Genomic DNA, 20,124 nt, shown 5'->3' with positions numbered 1-20,124 from the left:
GGGACACGGGTTCGTGCCCCGGTCCGGGAGGATCCCATGTGCCGTGGAGCGGCTGGGCCCGTGAGCCACGGCTGCTGAGCCTGCGCGTCTGGAGCCTGTGCTCCGCAACGGGAGAGGCCACAACAGTGAGAGGCCTGCGTACTGCAAAAAAAAAAAAAAAAAAAAAAAAAAAAGACAGAGGGAGGTGGAGGAGACCAGAAGAAGGAACCTTTGTTGCTCGCCATGTTTGAGCCCCTTCTGGGGGCTTTAACAGGTGAGTGCAGGCAGGGGTGTCCACAGAGGGGTGACAGATGTTGTCCCCAGCTCTTGCTTGGAGGTCTGACCTCATCAGTCAGACATCTCCATCAGATGTGGCAGGTGGGTAATGGGGTTGCTGGTCATAGTGGATATTATCCAAAATTTAGTTTTGAATTTATGTATAAATATTGTTTTGCCATTAAAGAAAGTTTTAAATAAGAATATAAACCATCCATGATCCCCAAAACACAACAACTGATTTTACTCCTGTCAAATCCTTCTGATAAGTTTTAAGTATTTTATTTTGGGATTGGACTGAGAGCAGCAAATTCCTATCCAAATCCACAGGGATTCTTGTAGCTAGTGTGTGCTTGTGTGTTCTAATTTTCTGTCTCTTCCAGCCTGAGGGCTCGTTGAGGATGGGGACACGACTTTCACTTTGCTATCTCAGTATTTAGCCCAGTGCCTGATACTTAATAGTTGCTCACTACACATTTGTTTAAAAACAGAAATTGCCCCAATACCAGGACCTAGCCAGAAGTGTACATTTAAATCAAGAGGAGGGTGATGTATTATTATTTTAACTTCGAATAAATTTAAAATTCTCATAAAAATAGAAAGCGTGTCCAGAGCGGGGCATCAGGATGTCAAGCAGTGGAACCCAGGTCAACATTGGACGGGAACATCGTGCACTGAGTCCTGTGGGAGGGAGGACAGAAATGGCAGAAGGAAACTGATGACCTGAACACTCCAAAGCACGACAGGGGGAGGGAAAATCATGGGTCGAGGCAGGTGGCTGAGAACTAGGTCTGTGAATTGAAGGGGTCTGCCGGGGGGGGTTTCATTGCTGTGGGGATAAGTGTGAAGGCTTGTAGGAAACTCACCAGGCTGAATAGTAAGTGCTGCTCATAGATCTTTAGCTGCTTTATATTCTTAAAATAGAAATTCTGCTTTGGAGGGTATAGTCATAATTCCTAGTGGGGAAGTTATTCTCTGGGGAAAAATAGCAGTGACCATGTGATCATAGCATTATTACTTACATATGGCACAGAAGAAAATCTTTCATCAAGACTTTGCACAAATTAGATCAACCTATGGTTCTCTTTCATTATAATTTATATTGTCTCTTTCCCAATACATCCTTACACTTATAAACACAATATGATCTATTTAATTGACACTTGAAATCTAAATGCCTTGATTGAACCTCAGAGGAAAATTCTAGGAAGGGCTCTATTTACCGCCAAATTATGTACAGAATAACCATGCCTTTACTGACAGGATGGCCTTCTTTTCTGAAAGATACGATCCTCCTTTGTAATTCAAGGACAACTTGGGTTGCGCTGGAGTGATTCCTGGATTAGGTACCTGGGCTTGGAGCTGTCACATGGCCTGCAGAGTAGTGTAGTCTGTCCTCCAGTTGGGCAAACTAAGTTAATGTTTAGTTCCCAGTTCTGAGCTTCTCTAGTAATTCTTTTTTTTAAAAAAAAAATTAATTTATTTTATTTTTTTATTTTTTGTTGCATTGGGTCTTTGTTGCTGCATGCGGGCTTTCTCTAGTTGCAGTGAGCGGGGGCTACTGTTCATTGCGGTGCGCGGGCTTCTTATTGCGGTGGCTTCTCTTGTTGTGGAGCACGGGCTCTAGGCACACGGGCTTCCGTAGTTGTGGCTCGTGGGCTCTAGAGCGCAGGTTCAGTAGTTGTGGTGCACGGGCTGAGATGCTCCACGGCATGTGGGATCTTCCTGCACCAGGGCTCAAACCCGTGTCCCCTGCATTGGCAGGTGGATTCTTAACCACTGCACCACCAGGGAAGCCCTCTAGTAATTCTTCACCAAGCCTCTATTTGGGAGTTTGGGGATTCTGTAGTCTTGGTTTAAAAAACTAATTACCTGTTATCGTGATATAGACTTTCTTGATGGGTCAGGCTGATCTATCTGTGAAGACATATAGAGTAGGAGTGAATCTGCATGATGGATAAAGTGGGTGTGAGTCTCCAGATTGTAAATGAGTTAGGTAATGACACTGGAGAAGTCATAAATATCTGTGAATAAGTAATAAAGTGACATTTTGGAAGTACTTCCAGCAAGTCAACCTTGTTTTGAATCTCATCCATCTCCTAGAACCCTCCTAATCTAATAGAATCCTATCCGATTTAAGCCTAATCCTATGGCATAGTCCTTCCTAATGTCTCTCACGTCCTTTGTTTCCTTGGGCCCCTGCCACTCTTCCAGTTCAGGTCCTCATCACATCACGCCTGGATTATTGCAGCAGCCTCCTCATGCGTCTTCCTGTCTCAGATTTCTCCCTGCCTGTTATCCATCCCTCACACTGCCAGCAGGCTCAGGGCTGGGTTTTTTCCTAACATACTACTTTCCACATGCTCTGGCTCTGCTCAGAAATCTCTGACTGTTTCCCATTGGCTTCCGAGTGAATTCTCCATCCACAGGACAGCAGTTGAGGTCCTCCAGGTTCCAGCCCACCTGTCCAAGCTTCTGCCCTGCCATTGCTCAAAGCACCAGCCAGGTGGAGGTGGCCACTGTCTCTCCCAGCAGACCTGCGCCTCTCTGTTCTTTGGCCCCTATGGCCACCTCCATTTAGCTCATCCCTAGAAGGCCTTTTCCCTTCCTCTCTGCCTCATCAAACCCAAACTTTGTATGAGGGCTCCAGCCCCTAAAACTTCCCCCAACCTTTCCAGTCCATCCTGGTCTAATGGAGTGGCTTTCTTGTATTACTCATTCTATTTCAATAAAAATTTCCTGGAGATGCAGAGTCACTTGACTCAAAGTTAAAAAAACACAGTTAGAGAAATTTCAGGTACAAAGACCTATGCTTGAGGAGCTACTGTAGGGTCAGAGAGGCCTGTAGATGACCACAGACTCACCCCTAGCTCTGTGTCCACACTGCCTCTATCTCAGAAAGGTGGCAGGGAAGCTTGTGCTGGTTCCCCCATAAACCCAAGGCCTTGATGCCGCTCCTTTTCCCCATTCAGTAGAGGTTTATGTCCATGCTTGCCCTCTCCTTTATTATGCTCCATTGGATAATTTTAAAACTACCTAGTGTCCCTCACTTGTTCTGAGGCAAAGGAATAAGAAGGAGATGGGAACAGGTATTTGTTCTCATATAATTCTATTCCAGTGTATCAGTGGAAGTCCACTGAGGAAGACAGAAACCACTCTAGATAATATTTCAACCAGAGAAGCGGTTCATAGGTTATAGAGATAGGACTGGAGGAACAGTAGAAGGAAGCAGCTTAACCAGCTGAGAAACCAGGGCCGTCAGGCAGGGGCCGCTTAGTGGGAGCTGGAACCATGGAAGGTGGGGCTTCCCTGTAGGACCTGGAACCAAAGAGGAAACACAGCCACTGCCAGCGATGCCACAGGAAGCGGGGGAAGAGAGTGAGAAATTACCTTAAGTCTCCCTTTCTTCCACCCCGCAGTATTCCAGCAGTGCCTCTGCTGATGTGAACTGCCCGAAAGCTGGACGGCGAGGGAGCCTGGGAAGCGTGGGAAGGGATCTGAGAGCACCTGGGGAGCGCATCTCCTCACAGCCTCCTTGACCCCTATCCCTCCTTCCTCCTCAGCCTTCACATAGCCCTCCCCACACCTGTCAGATCCTCAGTCTTTCCCTGCTGCCAGGCCTCGCTACCTTCAGATGATCATCAGACATCTCTGTGAGGTCCTCATGACCTTGGCCTCTGCGGCACCAGCCCTGACCTCTCTGCCCTCCTTCCTAAGCTGTTAGCACTGACAGAAGACAGTTGCAGAGCTGAGCTCCGTGCAGCCACCAGACATGGACTGTTGACCCTCCTAGTGGGCCTCACGGATGTGGGATGATCCTTTGAACACCTTTTACCGATTTTCAGCGTCTCTCATCTTGACTCTCCCAAATCTTTCCTCAAACCCCCAACCAAACCTCACACCACCATACACATATGCATACGTGATGTTATATTGTGGGTCCCAGCCTGTGAGCTTGAGGCACCTAGGAGACTACAGTGAAATCACAGGAGCACCACAGGATAGCTTAAATTTTCTAGGGACACCACACAATCTACTACTTTGGAGTTAGTAGGAGCCAACTACTTGATAAACAAAACTGTTAGGTATTTGGTTTTGTCTCAGGACACTGACAAATCCGCTGAGACACTAAAAGCACTTTGAACTGAGTTTGTGAAACTCTGGTACATGGGGTTTCAAAGAAAAATATAATGACCACCCGTGTGCCTACAATACAGCACAAGAAATAGAGCATTTTAATACTCTATTGAATGAAGCAAGGGAGGGGTCCACGATGGTAACACAGGAGGCGCCTAAGCTTTCCTCCTCCCACAGATGCACCAAATGTACAGCTAATAAGAAGCAATTTCCTCTGAGAGAAATCCAAAAGCCAGCTGAATGGCACCTACACACCAGGTGACTGAGAAAATGCCCACATCGAAATAAGTGTGAAAGGCTGGACACACACTCAGCATAAACCCCAACCCCGGTACAGTGCCATACAGTCAGGGGTGTGACTGGGCGGTGGGAATTGAGGATTCCCTGCTTCTCCCTGAGGAGCGGAGGCTTTGGACTCCACCTCTAGTGCCACAACTTTTTAGGCTCCCACCTGATATGGGATCCCAGAACACCTAGCTCTGCAAGCCAGTTGGACTTGCGTCCATGAGCCCCATGGGACTATAGGAAACAAAGGAGAGATTCTCTATGGGCTCATGAGCACTGGCTGAGGCTATCCACCCAGGGCTCAGCACAGAGGGAACAGGCAAAAATGCCCATCTCCCAGACTTTCCCTGGAAGGGGATTGACTGCCTACTTTACAACCTGCTACCTGAGGGTCCAGCTTCTAATTTGCAGGCATCGAGGGGCTAGCTACAATCCTCCATGGAACCCAGGGGAGCCAGTGGGCACTTCCACCACCTTCTCCTTCTAGCTCATCCCAGCTATGAAACCAGGCACCAACATCTCTCTGCAAGGAGCTCACATGCACACTTGGTGCCCCAGCTTTTGTGGCTGCGGTTGTATAATTAAAATTTGCTGAGCAGAACTTGTGTTTTCACCAAAAAAAAAAAAAAAAAAAAAAAAAAAGGAAATATATGAGGTGATGGATGTGTTAATTAACTTATTGATGGTGGGAATCCTTTCACCATGTATACGTATATCAAATCATCTGACTGTAGGTTTTTTAATATATATATATACTGAGGTATATACCTCAGTAAAGTTGAAAAATAAAATAAATAAATACTATTTAAGCCTACTGAGATTTCATCCGTAATTACATCCTCCCCCTCTTTCTGTCCATCCTTCCCAGAAGTAACTATTGGCCTGAATTATTGCACTGGTGATTCTCTGGCTTTTCTTTATAGTTTTGATTACAGATGATAGTTTTTTCTTTTTTTAAACATCTTTATTGGAGTATAACTGTTTTACAATAGTGTGTTAGTTTTTCCTTTACAACAAAGTGAATCAGTTATACATATACATATGTTCCCATATCTCTTCCCTCTTGAGTCACCCTCTCTCCCACCCTCCCTATCCCACCCCTCTAGGTGGTCACAAAGCACAGAGCTGATCTCCCTGTGCTATCCCATTAGCTATCTCCCATAGCTTCCCATTAGCTATCTAATTTACATTTGGTAGTGTATATAGTAGTGTATATATGTCCCTGCCACTCTCTCACTTCGTCACAGCTTACCCTTCCCCCTCCCCATATCCTCAAGTCCATGCTCTAGTAAGTCTGTGTTTTATTCCTATCCTACCACTAATCTCTTCATGACATTTTTTTTTCTTAGAGTCCATATGTATGTGTTAGCATACGGTATTTGTTTTTCTCCTTCTGACTTACTTCATTCTGTATGACAGACTCCAGGTCTATCCACCTCATTACAAATAACTCAGTTTCATTTCTTTTTATGGCTGAGTAATATTCCATTGTATATATGTGCCACATCTTCCTTATCCATTCATCTGTTGATGGACACTTAGGTTGCTTCCATGTCCTGGCTATTGTAAATAGAGCTGCAATGAACATTTTGGTACATGAGTCTTTTTGAATTATGGTTTTCTCAGGGTATATGCCCAGTAGTGGGATTGCTGGGTCGTATGGTATTTCTATTTGTAGTTTTTTAAGGAACCTCCATACTGTTCTCCATAGTGGCTGTATCAATTTACATTCCCACCAGCAGTGCAAGAGTGTTCCCCTTTCTCCACACCCTCTCCAGCATTTATTGTTTCTAGAGTTTTTGGTGATGGCCAATCTGACCGGTGTGAGATGATATCTCATTGTAGTTTTGATTTGCATTTCTCTAATGATTAATGATGTTGAGCATTCTTTCATGTGTTTGTTAGCACAGATGATAGTTTTTAAAAAACATATGCATATCATTTAGATTTGCATGTCAACCTTCATCACATTTTCCACCAAATGCTAACCGGTCTCCTGGCTGGTTTTCGTACCTCTTGATTTATCTTACTGCCATTCCATTTACTTCTTTAGTCTCTGATCAGGTCATTTCACTGCTCAACAACCTTCAAGGACTCCCCATTCACCAATGAAACAATTGCCTTCACAACCTTAATATTCTGAGCTTCACAAGTCTTTTTATTTCTCTGAGCCTCAGTTTCATAATCTGTAGAATAGGAATAAAAATACCTTGCAGGATTGTTTTGAGGGCCAAAAGAGACAATTATGCAAAGTGCATACCATGGGGCCTGACACATAGTAGGAATACAAGACACTGGAGCTGATCTTATTTTTATTACCCCTCCTTTTATTACCCCTCCCTGGACTGTTGTGTTTTTTTTTAATTAATTAATTAATTTATTTATTTATTTTTGGCTGCGTTGGGTCTTCGTTGCTCTGCACGGGCTTTCTCTAGATGCAGAGAGCGGGGGCTACTCTTCATTGCAGTGCGCGGGCTTCTCATTGCGGTGGCTTCTCTTGTTGCGGAACACAGGCTCTAGGCGTGCAGCCTTCAGTAGTTGTGGCATGGGGGCTCAGTAGTTGTGGCTCGTGGGCTCCAGAGCGCAGGCTCAGTAGTCGTGGTGCACAGGCTTAGTTGCTCCATGGCATGTGGGATCTTCCTGGACCAGGGCTCAAACCCATGCAGGTGGATTCTTAACCACTGCACCACCAGGGAAGTTCTTGGGCTGTTCTTTTTTAATGACCATTGTTCCTCCTCTATGAACTTCCCCCCCAGGCATAACACAGGGTCCGCTACACACAGTGAGTGCTCATGTTTGCTGAGTGTGAAATGAACCAGTCTCAGTGGTCAACTCACACACAAGTTAATAATACCTGGAGTGGGGATTTCTATTAATTGGTCTTTGAAGAACCCCAAAGGGAAGTCGAGACTGCCTGTTCTGAAGGGGAGGAGGGCACTGACATTTTCTCTTGCTAAGGAGAGTAAATAAGATGTTATAAAATCTCTAAGACATTTTCAGTAGCAATGTGTGCGTATAGGCTTGGGCTGGGCTGCTCCTCCAGCTGGCTTTTGTCAAGCATTAGTTGGCTGCCCTCAAAGGAGAGCTGCCTGCTCGAAGACCGCAGGATTAGCTGGGGCCCCAGCTGGTGGGAGGGAACCCATTCCTCTGATGTGCACGGTTGCCTCAGGGCCTGGAACCCATTCCTTGCTGAGTTGTCAAATGACTATTTTAGATCCTGTAGAGTTGGCCGGAGTCCCTAGTACAGCCATGTCTTTGTGTGTGAACTGCTTGCCACTTGCCTCTTCCCTAGGGCTTTTTCAAAGAGGCCTGAAGACATTAATGGCTGTAAATGACTGAGATTCTCTAGTTATCGTTGTATTTATGCATAATTTTGACAGGTTGTCTCCTTATTGAGAAATGGCATGTTTCTTATCTTTTGAGAAAGATTCTTCTTATTAATCTGAGAAGTGGTACTATACATTATGCTGGGGTAGGGCAACGTGTAATCAGTCTTAGCAAAAATAGAGCCCAAGAGGCCTGCGGTCCCTACAGAACCACTTCATCTTTAATTTGGTTTCTTTCCCCAGTAGGTCCTCTTCATTCCACCCTCTCCATTCCCACTGCCTGACCTTCAGACTTCTTAAGGGAAATCATCATTTGTTCTCCAAGGAGTGCCATGTTTTAAAAACTATGTACATACTGAAAACCAGAAAGACTTGCATACACGTGCAATTATTTGAACTTAACTGCACAGGTATATGAATATATTTCTATACATCATATCAACAAAATAGAATAGTGTTCTAGGATAAGAAATGTATATAAACTACTCAAAAAATGATAAAAGTTTATCTTTTTTCTTGGGTAGCACAGAGTGACTTATCAAATGCCAATGGTTCTGCTAACATTTACTTTAGCAAAGAGATAATTACAAGGGTTGAAAAGACTATTGAACCCATCAGATTGTCTACACATCAGCTGGTTTTCATCCAAACCAGTTTATAATCTAAAACAGCAAAGTCTTTACTTTAGAAGCAACCAAGGTCATAACCTTTTGGTTCTTTTGTTCTTAAAAATGTTCCCTGGTCTGAGTGACCCCAACCAAGTTTCAAGTTGTCTCTGCACTTCTGAATATGGTTCTGATGCTAATGTCAGCAGGGTGAGGGTGAGGGTGAGAGCTGACCAATGGTTCTATTTGCAATTTCCACCTAGGGAAATGTGTCTATGGAGGCAGACATGTCCTCTCATGGCTTCCAGGCTCACTGACTTGTAAATTACATTTGTATAGCCAATTCATAGGGTCTCGAAGGAGTAATAGGTTATCCCCGCTTTTGTATATTTTGTTTAGAAGTCCAGGCAACTCACAAAATAACCCTTTTCTCAAAGATCTTAGTTAACACTTGTGATTTGACATTGAAAATACAGATGCATTCGATGATTTAAAACTTCTTGCTGACTTTTGTGAAAAAATAATCAAATGTCACTCAGATGCACTTCACTCTACACAAAAATGTCAAGAGTTGCACGCAGAGCCAATGTTCTCTTTCCCACTGGCATTCATCTCTGAGGGGCTTTGCCTTAATTTCAGATAGAACTCCACTTGGCAGTGACCTCTATCACTGAGGCTGTGCCCTGCCCACACTTGGAATTATTGAGCAAATAATTGCTGATAGCAACTGGACAACTTCCTATTTAAATAAAACCTTTTTTTTTTCTTCTTTTTTGTAAGACAATTCTTTGATGTGCCTAAAAATCCTTTGTAAAATATTGATAATTACTCTTACTTACCCATTATGTAACCTTGAACTTTCTTAAAATAGTTTCCTTAAAGCCTACCTAGAACACCTATGTAGGTTTGTTACATAATCATGTAACATTTCAGGTTTGGACTTTCATGCTTTCAGCCAAACTTTATTTCCCGGAAAGGGTAGGTGTCCATTCCATCCTTCTCCTTTTCACCATTACTTCATTCATCCTTTCACCTGACATTTACTGAGGTGCTTCTTTATGCTGGACACCACAATGGACTTTGTTAATCTCAAAGTGAGAAAGACCGTTAATGGAGGAGGTGACTTTGTAAACAAATTATTGTAATAAAGTCAGATAATTACCACCAGAGAGGCACCAGTACTGACCACCTTGCTTGAAGGAGTGAGAGAAGTTTCCACAAGGAGGTGACATTTGAGCTTGATCTTGCAATAGTATGTCAGGCAAAAGAGGAGGAGGGAAGGACTTTGAGGTAAGAAAAAATATCAGCATGAGAAGGCAGGGATGGTATGAGGAGTGTTCGGTGGTACAAGGTGGGGAGTTGGCAATTCACGAAACATACATGCACACACATACATAATCAGATACCTGCTATATTGCAAGCACTGGGCCAAGCATACTTTTCTTTCATTATCTCATTTAATTTTCCTAACAAGCTATGAGGTTGGAATTTTTTAATCACCATTTTATAAATGAGGAAGGTGTTATCATTGCTACTTTACAGATGAAACTCTATATGGTGAAGGGACTTACCCAAGGTCCTAGAGCTCATCTGATGTCCCTAACGCCAAAGCTTTTACTCTTAATGACTGTGTAAGCAGGTTCAGGCAAGGTGATGAGGGTCTTTCCATGCCATGTAAAGGCTTTGGCATATATTCTGTTGGCAATGGGACACCATCAGTGTGTTTTCAATAGGGCAATGACGTTTCAAAAAGATAAAAATATAGCAGTGTGGAGGAAGGGTGGAAGTGGGACAAGACCAGAGACAGGGAAACGAATTAAGAGGGCATGAAAATAGTCTCGGTAAGGAATAGTGAGGACCTGAACTAAGGCAGGAGTGATAGAGCAGCAAATATGGAGTTGAAAGATAATTCACAAATAAAATAGAAAGGATATATGTAGAGTGATGGGTGGCCAGGATTACCAGGTTCTTTGCTGAAAGCCACAGAACCTATGTATTCCATATGGTTCAAGAAGAAAATGAATTTGCTAAATGATATAAGAGAGGCTACAGAGTCTTTTGGTAGGCAGTTGGAGGGGGGTGGGGAAGTGGAGCGAGCTGAGAATCAGATTTACAAGCGCTGTAGCTAAGAGAAGTGCCTGAATTGCATCAAACTGTTCTAGTGAAGACCTTGCTACTGCCGTCACTGGGCTTAAGAACTTAGGTACCAAGTATTCGTTTCCTATTGCTGCTGTAATAATCTATCTCACATTTATAGTCTAAGACAACACAATTTTCTTACACTTCTGAAAATCAGAAGTCCAAAATGGGTCTTACTGGGCTAAACTCAAGGTGTCATAAGGGCTGCATTCCCTTCTGGAAGCTCTGGGTGGGGAGAGTAGGTTTGGGGGGGGTGCTTTTCCAGCTTCTGGAGGCCACCTCACTCCTTGGTTCATGGCCCCTTCCTCCATCTCAAAGCCAGTGGAGTGACATTGTCAAATCTCTCTTCTTTTGTCATGGCATCTTCTCTCCCTCAGCTTCCATCATCATATCACCTTCTCTGACACGGGCCCTCCTGCCTCCCTCTTATAAGGACTCTCTGGATTACATCAGAGCTACCCAGACGATCCAAGATAACCTCCCGCTCAGGATTCTGAGTGCGATCACACCTGCCACGTGAGGTCACATACTCATCATACCCAGGTTCTGAAGATTCGAACAAGGACGTCTTTGGAAGACCATTATTCTGCCTTCCACAGAAGCTTTCCCTCAAATTCTGGGCTCAGGTCTTTTACCCAAAGGACCTCACCACCCTGTCTGTGAAATGCTGGATGTCACCACATCCACCCTTATCAGAATGCCCTCAGCACAGGCCTTCTTCATGCCCTAAGCTTTCAAATCATGGTTGTACGTGAGCAAGGGATTCTGGGTCACATGCCCAAACCTTAGCTGCAAGAGAGGCTTGGAGAGTAGGTTCTGACTCCTTCCTTGGTCACAAGCAGGCTCCTAAGAGGGGGTGTTCAAAAAAAGTTGCTAGGTGGTCGAAAATATGACAGATACCTACTAAACCCAGCCAAAAACCCCAGACCGTGGCTTGGGTTCTGTTTCAAGTACCACCCCGAAGAAGAGCATTTGCAAACTGGAACCACGACAGCAGGGGTGGAGATGGAGCCTGACGCCGTGACTCAGGAGTATTCCGTACACTTGGGACATAAGGCCAGTTCCAAAAGGCACGTGATTGAGGTTTCCTGATGGTAAAGGAAGGGCTTGCACATGGAAGAGGGATTGGACTTGTGCATCTTCAAAGGCAACGCTAGGACAACAGGGTGATGTCATAGCAAGGTGTTCAGCCTCTCATCAGCATGCTCCAAGACAGATGGGCTGCCCCGACAGGCGACGGGCTTGCTACCACTTAGAGTTTTAAGGCAGAAGCAGGATGACAAGACATTGGGGCACAAAGAGAGAATTCAAATAGCAGCTGAGAATTGCACTAAATGGCTTCTAAGTATTCATCGTTTTGTTTTTACCCAATAACCCAGTCATTGAGGGGATTAAGGGCCAAATCACAATTTTACGTGGAAGAAGCGTTTTTTTTGTTGTTTGTTTGTTTTTTTTTTTTGTGGTACGTGGGCCTCTCACTGTTGTGGCCTCTCCCGCTGCGGAGCACAGGCTCCGGACGCGCAGGCTCAGCGGCCATGGCTCACGGGCCCAGCCGCTCCGCGGCATGTGGGATCCTCCCGGACCGGGGCACGAACCCGCGTCCCCTGCATCGGCAGGCGGACTCTCAACCGCTGCGCCACCAGGGAAGCCCAAGAAGCGTTTTTAAAGAGAAAAATGCTTGATTTTAAAAATCTTGCCCTTAAATTTAATTTTCTGATTCCCGATTCCTAACTTTTTTTTTTTTTTTTTAAACTGTAAGTAAGTAACATTTTTAAACTGTGTAGCGTGTTCCCTCTCTGACTCCAAAGCCTGGTTTTTATCTCGGGCCTGCTGCGGTGCTGGAGGACTTGACGTGCCTTTTGTGTTCGGTAATGTCTTCATCTGAACAACAGGCCTGGAAAGGTTGATCCCCCGGTGGCGAAGCCAAACATTGACTGGATAGAAGTTGATGAATTGGTATAGGAAATAAGCGATTTCAATCTGTTTTCCTTTTTCTATGTATGCAATTCCCCATCTGCATTCCAGCCTAGGTGGAAAGGCCCTGGTCAGCCACCCCAGGTTATCGCCACCGTGCAGAGATGATGGAGGCTGAGAGTGGGGGCCATGTTGACCTGCTTCTTCCCAAACCGCTCCAAGGGTTACATGTTTACACATACCCACAAACTGCATTTTGGAAGGTTATTTTGCAAAACAGAATCTCATGCAGGGAACTATGTGCATTTCTAAGCTGAACGTCAAGATGTTTCTGCTTGGATTTAACCTGACCTTCTTTCGTTCTGATCCAAGTTCCATGTGGCTTGATATGATGCAGATTTCCAGAGTGACCCAGGCATCATGAGTAACAGGCACTTAGGGTTTTGTATTCCTTCTTGTAAACTGGGAGAAAAAACTTCTGTTCATCAGCAAAGCACCACAATGGATAGTGTTTCTGAAACTATCATAGATCCCATGTTCAGACTGGTGTGTGTGTGTGTGTGTGTGTGTGTGTGTGTGTGTGTGAGAGAGAGAGAGAGAGAGAGAGAGAGAGAGAGAGAAAGAGACATGCTGGTGAGGATAAGGAATGGGAGTATAGGAAACTGCAAAAAAAAAATTCTGAATGCTTTGTCAACCTTCTTCTACCAATTAACCTTCACCCCAAATAACAAAAGGCAATAATGTGATATATTTATAAGCATTTTCCCCCTTTGTTCTTAGAAAGCATTCCTTCTTGGTTGTTTTGTTTTAGTCCTGAGTAGGCAGCTCTGCTGCATGAGAAAAGAGGGAATCTTCATAAGCGGGTGTCACAATTGCACAAAATTTACAACGAAAGATACACGGACAGTTACTCAAGATACGGATAATACTTACAGCCTGCGCAGTGATGAGCTAGAATGCTAAGCAGCCATTCCCCCAAGTGACTGTAATTAGTAATCTTTTAACACAGCTAAACCAGCTCTCAGCATCTCTTCTTAGATGTTCTCTAGAATCTATAAATAGAAGACGATAAGCATTCCCCCACATTATATTCAGTCAAATTCTTGGCAACAAGGGTCCTCTCCCTTGTTTCTCTTTCTCCACTCTCCACTCCCTTCCTCTTCCTTCCTCCACCCAGCCCTCTCCCGCAGGCAATCCAGCCCAGACACCGCTTTTCACTCTCAATTTTTTGTTCTTTTTCTTTAGAAGAGAAACATTTTGCATCTGACCTTCCTGCCACCACCAAGTGCTCAGTTCCATGCATCCTCCTTCCTAAAGACTCCCTAAAAGCCGCCCAGCTGTCCCTGCCCCCCAGCCCTGCAGGAGTCCTGAAGTCCAGGTGGCCAAGCGCTAGTTGGGGTGGGAGGTACCACGATGCCCATACTCTAGTGGGGAGAGGGAGAGGCAGGAAGGAAGGAGGCTGAGCAAGGGGGTGGAAAACGGAGGAAACCTGATGCCCGGGAGGCCTACGCCCCATTGCCCCATGGGACATTAACCCCATGATCCCGACTCCTGCTCAGGACAGTAGCCAAGGCAAGAGACCCTGTGCTCTTACAACACACCTGCTCCACCCAGAGCTCCCCCAGAGCTGCCGCAGGACAAAGAAGCCAGCCGTTCCCACCCCCAATTACACGCAGGTTCAAAATGTTCAAAGGTTTAGAGGGAGGATGCAGTTACTGAGCATTGAAGTACAGCCTACAAAAGGGTAAGCAGGCCGCCTTGCTGACCCTGGGCAGTGCAGGAGTCTCATCTCCTCCCCTCCACCCCACCTGACATGCCTCGTACCTTCCCCTCACTCTCCTCCACCGGGCACACACACACGCGCGCACACACACACACACACACGTGCGCACACGCGCACGCACACACACACACACGTGCGCACACAGACTCAGACCCCTTCAGATCGCCAAGGTCACATGTCAGTGGCGGGCCTGTGCTTGGAAAACGATGGGCCGTTTCTGAAACCCACGGAGGTGGAATGGGGACGTTTCCAGCAGGCTTTCTGTTCCTGGCCCTGCACTCACTGTGCCCGCCTCAGGCACACCCCACCCTCCCTCAGGCTCCCCGAGCCTGAAAGCACAGGGTAGCTAAAGGAGCCTTAATTTCCGGGACTCTGCCCTCTTCTCTTCAAGGAAGTTGCTGACAGGATAGGGCTTTCTCATCATCCTAGAAATCTCACTTGCTTATGCTCTGGCCCTTACCCCTGATTCACCCTGTCCTCCCTCCTTGAAATTCCCTGGGATCTGCTTTTGTCGCTGCTGACTTCCCGTCCCCGGTACAGAGCTCCTGGCCTTGAACCATCTGTCCACTTTCTGGCCTCATCAGGTTATACTGGTTTGCTTTTGCTTTAGCGGCTGTGGGAGAGGGAAAGGCCTGAAGAGGGGCCAGGAACATCAACCACCAAAAGGAAGAATGATAATACCAACTAGACTACTTAATCTCTACGTTTGGCAACACTGTCAATGCAGTAGCTGATCTTCACTGAATGCATAGTTATGGGGAGGGGGACATCTCTGTGCAGTCACTATTCTGGGCTCTGGGGAAGCAGACGGAAAAAGGCAAAGTCCCTGACCTCATGGAGCTCCCATTCTAGAGGAGATAAGCAATAGACAAATAAACATAGAGTAGGAGCCAACTAGCGCAATGGACATTTCTCATTCTTTGTAGCTGCCTAGAATCTGAACCTCCATCCTGTGTCTGGAGACTCTCTACCTGATGGAGTCTTGTGGGGATGCAGAGGCCATGGCCTACTACATAGAAATGAAAAGTGCCAGAGAGCAGTTGACCAGCCTCCTCTGTAGAACAAGCCAAGACCTGTGGTCAAAGCTTGACCAATCAGACACACTGGCTCATACTTGGGGTCAGGAGATGGTGATTCAAGGACATGGGGCCTGTAGAAAATTCTCTCTGATGGTGGCAGCATCTGCAGTGAGATGGAGATTCCAGAACACCAGAGGTGGTGGGTGAGGCAGAACTAGTGCCCAGCTCAGCAGCCTTGGTGATGTAACCTGTGGCAGCAGAGACAACAGAGCTCTCACCTGTTGGTGGGGTTCATGCATTGTTCGTGGCTATGAGTCACTGAACTTCCGCAACTATTCCTTGAGCTCTCAAAGTCTATCAAGAGATCCCTTTTGGACTTAAACTAGCCAGGGTTTCTCATGCTTTCACCTAAAGGTAGGTAATACCTGACATAGGTATTTACAGGTACAATGATAAAAACAAATCCATGTGAGGAGTTTTTGATGATGAAAGCTATTTTATTTAAGTGATAAAACACAGCTTCTCTCAAGAGAAGACTTTTTGTGTGTGTGTGTGTGTGGTACGCAGGCCTCTCACTGTTGTGGCCCCTCCCGTTGCGGAGCACAGGGTCCGGACGCGCAGGCCCAGTGGCCATGGCTCACGGGCCCAGCCGCTCCACGGCATGTAGGATCTTCCCGGACTGGGGCACAATCCCGTGTCCCCTGCATCGGCAGGCGGACTCTCAACCACTGCGCCACCAGGGAAGCCCTCAAGAGAAGACTTCTAAGTCTCTCCAGAAAGCAAAGCAACATAAAGGCCTGGGGGAAAAGTATCCCAGAGAGAAGACAGTAGGGCAAATGTGAGGCAGTAACAAGATTGTGAGTCCAAAGAATTCCAAGAAGGCCTGCGTGGATAGAACTGAGATAGAAGTTGAAGTCAGAAGGATAAACAGGGGACTTCCCTGGTGGTGCAGTGGTTGAGAATCCGCCTGCCAATGCAGGGGACATGGGTTCGAGCCCTGGTCCGGGAAGATTCCACAGGCTGCGGAGCAACTAAGCACCACAACTACTAAGCCTGTACTCTGGAGCCCACAAGCCACAACTACTGGGTCCGCATGCCACAACTACTGAAGGCTGCTCACCTAGAACCCATGCTCCACAACAAGAGAAGCCAACTCAATGAGAAGCCCACGCACTGCAACAAAGAGTATCCCCTGCTCGCCACAACTAAACAAAGTCCATGCGCAGCAATGAAGACCCAGTGCAGCCAAAAATTAATTAATTAATTAAAAGAAAAAAAAAAAAGAAAAGAAGGATAAACAGAGTCCAGAGCCAGTGAAGCTGGCTAGACCATTGTGTGGAGTTTGCATTTCACTCCATGTGTAAGGGGAGCCCCTGGGTGGTTTCAAGCAGGGGGAAGCCTGATCTGATAGTTAAAGAGATCACTCCGCCTGCTGTATGGAGAAGCGCATGTAGCAGGACAGGGTGGAAGCAGAAGTGTCAGAGGCTATTGTGACGGCCCAGGAGCGAGGGGGTGTGGCTTGGTCTCCATCAAGACTTAGGATATGTTTGAGGAGGGCGTGATGAGAAGAGGTCAGATGAGGAACACATTTTGAAGGTGGAACTAACAGGCCTCACGGTGGATTCGATATGGGATGTGAAGGAAAGAGAAAAGTCAAGGGTGACTGCTCGGTTTGGGGACTGAGCCACTTACCAAGGTGAGGAACATTAAGAGACAGGCCAACAGGTGCATAGGGAGGACGGAAGTAAGAGTTCAATTTTAGAGAATTCCCTGGCAGCCCAGTGGTTAAGACTCTATGCTTTCACAGCCTAGCACCCGGGTTCGATCCCTGGTTGGGAAACTAGAGTCCTGCAAGCCACTCGGCAAAAAAAAAAAAAAAGAAGAAGGATTCAACTTTATCTTTTATCTTCTGTAACATCATGCATAATGCTGTATGATCTCATTTTTTGACAAACCATAGTTTATTGAATCAGTCCCCTATTGCTCACCATTTGGGTTGTTTTCAGAATTTCCTCTTATCTAAATTTTGCTATAGCAAAACTTTTTATGTATCCATGATTATGATTATATTCTTTTTTTTTTTTGTGGTACGCGGGTGTCTCACTGTTGTGGCCTCTCCCATTGCGGAGCGCAGGCTCCGGACGCGCAGGCTCAGCGGCCATGGCTCACGGGCCCAGCCGCTCTGCGGCATGTGGGATCTTCCCGGACCGGGGCACGAACCCGTGTCCCCTGCATCGGCAGGCGGATTCTCAACCACTGCGCCACCAGGGAAGCCCTATGATTATATTCTTAGAATGTACTTCTAGAAGTGAAATTTCTGAGTCGAAGGATGGCTTAAGGATTTTGATACATACTGTCAAATTGTCCTTGGGGAAAATCATGAGTTACATTCTACCAACAAAGTATGAGTGTGCCTCTTTCCTCACATCTTGTCAATGCTGACAATATTTTAGAAAGAGGTTACAATTTGACTAGCCATACATTTCACCGTTTTAATTTGCACTTCCTTGATTACGAGTGATGCCAAACATTTTTAACAGCCTTGTAGACTATTTTTCTTTTGTGAATTATTTGCCCTTTGTCAGTTTTTAATTGGAATTCCACCTTTTCCTTATTTATTTGTAAGAGCTACTTATACATTAGAGATATGAAAATTTGATTTGTTGTATACTTGCAAAGTCTTTTCCTAATTTGTCATTTGCTTTTAAATATAGTTTATGTTTAATTTCTTTAATTAACATGTTATGCTTTTAGAGAAGTTGGTTCTGTGGTGTCTTCCATATTTTTAAAATTTCTACTGGATATGGGACATTTTTATTATATTTTGAATTTGTTACTTCTTGAACAAGGTATTAATATATATTTATTTTCTGAGTATTATTTGACATCTCTCTTATATTATTTCCTTCTTCCATAGGTTCTCTTTGGTTTGTGGTGAAGACAATCATATCACTTGCAAATAATAATTTTCATTCTCCTTCCTTCTACAAACCCTCATTTTGTTTAATTGGCTAGAACCTCCTCCTCATTGTTAAAATAGCGTCGAGATGGCCAACTGCTTACAGTCTTGCTGACCTTTAACATGAAGAACCCTATTTTCCCACTATTGCACGTGGTATAGACTACATAGGTCTACGTTAATGTTCTGTCATTCATTAAAGAAGCAGTCTTCTAAACAAAAGAGTTCAGCTTTAGCTCCAGTGGAGGTGAAACACCTATTAGACATCCCAGTGGGGAATGTAGAGTTGGCAGTTGGTTATAAGAATCTGGAGTTCAAGGCAAAGCCAGAGCAAGAACTAAGCATATGGAATTCCTCAGCACACAGAGGGAATTTTTTTGCCACGAAACGCAGTGTGCTCACCCTGGAGTGAGTGTGGCTGGAAAAGAGGGCCCTCAGGACGGAGTTCTGGGGAAACCGGGATGAAAGGATGATGAGATTACAAAGAGGAAGAGGATCCAGGAAGGGGACCGCAAAACTGGAAGAACACCCAGACTGGTGTGTCCAGGAAGCCAAGAAAAGAAAAAAATTCACAGTGATCCCGGGGGCTTCCAGACGGTGCTCGTAGGCAGCAGGTACAGGGACTGAGACTCAGAGAGACAGGGCCATGCTGTTTCAGGGCTCAGGCTGGTACCTCTTCCAGAAAAGGAGGCCCCCAAGTCTAGAACGTGCTTCGCTCAGCACAGGGCAGAGAGCACTGTGGCCACACACAGGCCCGGCCCCCTGCTCTGTGAAAAGAGCCCTTTGTAACTTCTTAAGAAGGAAACACCTCCATCAGGCGAGGAACACTATTCGCTTCCTGTTAGAACAGACTGACTCAGGATCAAGCTCCGTGCCAGCCCATGTCCACGGGGAGCAATGAAGGAAAGAGGGGGAAGGGGCAGGCAGGCTCGTGCTTAGCAAGAAAGGCTCCAGAGAGCTTAGCTCATGGGGAGCTGCCGGCCACAAACCCAGCCTCTCTCCATCAGAAACTCTCCTCTCCCCTCCACAGGTCTGTCCTCTTGAAGCTCTGAGAAGTGGCATAAAGGCAGCCGGTCTGTGCACTTAGTGGGTGGGTTAGTTTAACTCTTAGATGCCTACCAGCCCTTTTGGGGGAAGGTGAAAGCCAATTATTCTTTCACTCATTCAGCAGCTACTTGCTGAGTACCTACTTTGTGCTAGGCTTGTGGGACACAGTGGTCAAAAAGACAGACCTGTTTCACATCTCCCCCTGAACTTAGAGTCTAGTGGGAGAAATTAAACAAACACAAATACCTCTATAATCACAAGTGCAATAGGCCTGTAAGGGAATGTTCCCAGGGACATATGATGGCAGCCCTGATGGACGCCAGGCAGAGACTCTTGCCCCAGGATGTGCTAGAATCTGTAAAAGCAGGAGGAAGGGGGCAGGGGACAGGAATCTGACCCCTGTGCTTTTAGAACCTAGTTATGCTCAGGCCAGGATGCTTTAGGTCCCCAAAACCCTGATCAAACAGTGGAGCATGGAAAGGGGACTGTTGCTCCTGTCAGGAATGGAGAAGCTGCATCTGGCTGCCTAGGGCTGCTGCTATGGAGGGTGTTGGTCCCTTGGGGCAGCAGCCTGGGGCCCAGCAACCATTGCCACGAGGCGTCCAGTGTTCCTGAGGCAGAAATCACAATACTCACCATCATCAGCAAAAATGTG

The 20,124-nt window shown here is 45.8% G+C and overlaps 1 protein-coding gene across 1 annotated transcript in view; it reads left to right on the top strand.

Annotated features, from left to right (window-relative positions):
* Positions 1-218: 218 nt before the first annotated feature.
* The window catches only part of RMDN2 (regulator of microtubule dynamics 2), a 109,428-nt gene continuing 89,522 nt past the window's right edge, over positions 219-20,124 (top strand). Inside the window, exon 1 of the mRNA XM_067007777.1 lies at positions 219-253. The gene's annotated coding sequence lies outside the window, so the exon portion shown is untranslated. The remainder of the gene's footprint in view (positions 254-20,124) is intronic.

Source organism: Kogia breviceps, chromosome 11 (assembly GCF_026419965.1).
Source record: "Kogia breviceps isolate mKogBre1 chromosome 11, mKogBre1 haplotype 1, whole genome shotgun sequence".
Classification (NCBI taxonomy): Eukaryota; Metazoa; Chordata; class Mammalia; order Artiodactyla; family Physeteridae; genus Kogia; species Kogia breviceps.
Note: the sequence above shows the minus strand (reverse complement) of the source record. Positions and strands in the feature narration are given on the sequence as shown.